General features: G+C 40.8%; 1 non-coding gene across 1 annotated transcript; it reads right to left on the bottom strand.

Moving 5' to 3' along the window:
- Positions 1 to 3,757: 3,757 nt before the first annotated feature.
- LOC141588970 (small nucleolar RNA R71) lies at positions 3,758 to 3,864 on the bottom strand. The gene has a single exon (XR_012519933.1). It is a non-coding gene; the product is annotated as a small nucleolar RNA R71 (small nucleolar RNA).
- Positions 3,865 to 4,320: the final 456 nt, after the last annotated feature.

Below are 4,320 nucleotides of genomic sequence, written 5' to 3'. Positions count from 1 at the left end.
TAGTGGTGTGAGTTCTAAATTTGAGGCAATGCACTTTGCTACTTCAAAAGATAAAAAGCCTATTTGGGGAAAATGCCTTTATTATGGTGTTATTCAAAAAATATTGGTACTAGATTACATTGATTTCACAATGCCTTTGTTTCGATGTACTTGGATTGATAACAACATCCATTGTGTCCGAAAGGATAAGATGGGATTTACATTGGAAAATCTGGGTAAGGTTGGCAATAATAAGGATGATCCTTTCATAATGGCATCCCAAGCTAAACAAGTGTTCTATGTCACCGATCCTATGGATAAGAAGTGGTTTGTTGTACTGTCTACAAGGAGTAGTCCATCCGATAATAATGGTGATGATGATCAGGATGTCGTTTTTGAGGGAATGGATCACTCTACCACTATATCTTATTTCGACGATGTTGACACTGATCATGAGGACACTGAAAGCATCTATATACGTGATGACCATGGTGAAGGTATTTGGGTTAACAAAGAAACTATGACATCCAAGAAACGTCCCCGATCCTGAGATGGTCCATAATGTATGTTATTACTTCCTCCGTTCTCATATGATCTTCCTTTTAGTTTTTTTTTTAAATACCGATGTCCACTGAACAGATTAGTAGAAGGAACTGCATATTTAATACAAACGTAATGGAAATCTTACAAGACCACATGGTTACACATTATCTTTATTTAAGTTGCCTTTTCATACAGGCCCACGACACTGCTTATGATTGGCGGATACGGACACACACAGTTTGACACTTAACAAATAACACACGACGTTGCTTAGAAGTTTCAGCCACAGACACGGACACATTTTGAAGGGTTTTTAGGGCTACATTGCTTGGAAAACAGCCACAACCTGGTTGTAGGCATCGACGCTTTCTGACCTGGCCGACTGCTTCCCATCAATGATAGCCGCATACGGCACTTGGACATAGTCCACGGTATTCTTCAGAAGCTCATCATCCGAGTCTGTGGCTACCCAGAGGTATGGTTCGAGTGTTGACCTATTCGGAGCATTCCAGTCGTTCCTGCCATGGCCTCTGAGTTGAAACATCATGTCAAGCTTAAATGATAATTCTGCATGTGCCGGTGATGTTCCAAAATGAATGAGTAGACTCCCTCTGAATCCCCATGGCCCCCATAGTGGCTTAACTTTGCTGACCGAGTATCCCAGCTCAATAAGCTTATTCCTCAAAGGATTAAAGCTCTTGGCAGCAAATTTTCCATTGTCTATATCTATGTGGCTTGGGGCATTCATCAGGACACAGTGATATGGACGACCAACATTTTGAGTCATTTTTAGACCAGTAATTTGATGGTTTAATTTATTTGTGAGTTGTGGGAGCTAATGGGATGCCTCTTTTCTGAATTTATAGCAAGTTTGAGATGTGTTGTATGTCTTTAGCTTTTGGTAGCTTTAAAAAGCCAATAGAACCAATGGTCATTGTTAAAGATTCCCAAATTTGCATGGAATGGTAAATCCTGTAGATATGCATTATGCATGCATGCTGGTTGATGCGTGTCATTTATATGATGTTTTACACCCTATTTTACACGCATTTCAGAGCTCAATTGTGTAGTTTTATGCTACTATTTGCCCCATTTCGTCTACTTTCGTATTTTTATGTAATATTGCAGATTTATGCGGAAATGAGTAGATTTTTAAGCCAAATCCGTCCCCGAGTATCTTGCACTGCATTTGACGTGAAGTATTTACTCAAGGAACGAGCTTGGTGCGCATTCCGAGGCCCGAAAGACAAATCCACGAGAACTTAGAAGTCAAGTATCAGCTACTCCAGTCGATCGACCGATACCCTTAGTCGATCGACCAGCCCACGACTTCCAGGAGCTAATGTACACTGCAGTCTAGTCGATCGACTGCCTTGCATGGTCGATCAACCAAGCCGTAATTCAGACGTGAATTAAAAGATCGAGGAAAAGGAAGCCCATTGTACATTAGGTTTTGGAATAAAGAGTTGCGTGATATTCCTATATAACGTAACTTGATATTAGGCAGAAAACATTCAGTTTTTATCAGATTTATGATCAGAAATTCTTTAGGGTTTATAGCTTAGAATAATTTCCTTCAATAAAGTTCTTTCGCATTCGGTTTGATCTTTCCTCTACAATTCCTATACGCGGTATTCTTCTGTTCTGATATTTCGTTTTATTACTTTCATTCGTAGTATAGAATTGCTAAGATAGATCTTCCGAAGCCAATTTATTGTTCTATGTTAATCGTTCGTTTAATCAATTTAATCATGAATTCAGTAGTTATTTTCGTTAATTTTATTGTTGTTATAATTCCTAGTATGAGTAGCTAAATTCATCGTGCTAGGATGTAGGGGAACTGTAGGATTAGGCGGCATTAGATTGTAGACCCTGAATCGCACGCCGGTCGATCGACCGGGTTCCCTGGTCGATCGACTGGCCACGTGAGCTGTGTTTCGTTTTATTTTTTTTAATTGTTATTTTTGACGAATCGAATGCATGCGACTAGTTGAATGCTTAGTATATGACTGACCCATTAGATCGAAAGATAGGGAAAGTTGTTAGACTACCAATTAAAATGACTAAACTATGCTAAGATCGAAAGATAGGTAATGTTTAGAATCTTTAGTCACTTTTCAGGACGAGAGTCAGTACTGGTGATATTAGGGACCCGTAGTGAGATCGAAAGATGCTACTTGTTAAGAGTGGACCGAGAGGACCTCTTGTTTTCCCGCCTCATGTGTTTGATTTAGACCTACTTAGTATGCTGCAGCCGAAACTATAGTGAACCGACCATCCTAGTACCCTTTTTTTTTATTATTTGATTTAATCTATTTCTTTTATTAGCTCGTTTAATTGCCTTAGCTATAGACCAAATCAATCAAACCCCCACACACTGTTACCTTAGGACTAAATTTAGACAATTATTAATCATTCGCCTCCCTGTGGTTCGACCCTGTTACCACTAGCTTTTGTTAGTTTTAATAGGTATTATAAATATTATTTTTGGTACTCACAACGACGGGTATCAAATTTTGGCGCCGTTGCCGGGGAGGCAATTGTTCTAATTTTTAGTTGTTTTATTTTAGTCTGTTTCTTAGTTTAAGGGACATTCGTTCCTTAAACTATTCTCATATTCTTTTTGTAGTTTCCTCTTATGCGCAGGTCACAGGGTGGTGAATTAGTACCTTTCAATCCTGAGATTGTGAAGACCTTGCGTGAGTTGAGACGATCATCTATGATATTACCGACAGAGGAAGAGCTGAGTAGTCTATCTAGTTACTACGAGAACGAGCTATACGAGGAGGATCCACCTTCATCACCCATTTCTACTTCTTCAGCTCAGACAGTCACATCTCCAGAATTTCCAGTCATGGCCGAAGTAGCGAGTATAGCCAGTCACTCAGAGCCGACAGCTGCATATCTATATAAGGGGTTCGAATTACCGGGAGCTGATAGAAAATTCAAACCGAAGCCTGCTTATATCAACTTGGTTGAGAGAAACCAATTCGGAGGTGTTGCAAATGAAGATGCAGCCAAGCATATGGAGATATTCATTGATTATTGCTGCTCTATACCCCCGCCGACCGGTGTGACCCAGGACCAGATAAAGGAGACTATGTTTATATTCTTACTCCGCGATGCTGCAAGGGAGTGGTAAAGAGATCTAGACCGTGCTGCTAATGGGCTCACCGACTGGAATTCTTTGGCCTTGGCATTCTACAAGAAGTACTTTTCTGCCTCAAAGACGAATGGTATTAGAGCTCAAATCACGAGCTTTAAACAGGGGCCTGATGAGAACTTTCATGAGGCATGGGTCCGTTTCAAGAAGCTGGTGCGAACCATTCCGCATCATGGGTTTGAGAAATGGAGCCTATGCAATCAGTTCTACAATGGGCTCTATGACGATCAAAGGGCTATCCTGGACACGACAAAGAAATGGCGATTCCAGGAGAACGGGGAGACTAAGGGGTGGAAGATCATTGATGACTTGGCCACCCACAAAGCCGAGTATGGAAATTCCAGGGGAAATCAAAGGAGAGTCTGAATCTCCTTCGGTAGTCGCATTAGAAGCTCTCACGGCGAGATTTAACAAGTACGAGTTGGGAGGAGCTTCAAAATGAGGGATTTACCATGTAAATCTTTGTTTTGAGACGGTCCTTTCGTCTCGTAAAGATGTGGAGCCGAGGGACATGTTTTGGACAATTGTCCTAGTCCCTTTGAGTCTTGTGTCGCCTTTCAACATTATAGGACAAACACATACTATGAGCCGAATGTCCACCCAAACTTGAGGTGGAGTAGCCAAAATGTCTTCAA

The sequence above is a fragment of the Silene latifolia genome, chromosome 6, assembly GCF_048544455.1.
Source record: "Silene latifolia isolate original U9 population chromosome 6, ASM4854445v1, whole genome shotgun sequence".
NCBI lineage: Eukaryota > Viridiplantae > Streptophyta > Magnoliopsida > Caryophyllales > Caryophyllaceae > Silene > Silene latifolia.
Note: the sequence above shows the minus strand (reverse complement) of the source record. Positions and strands in the feature narration are given on the sequence as shown.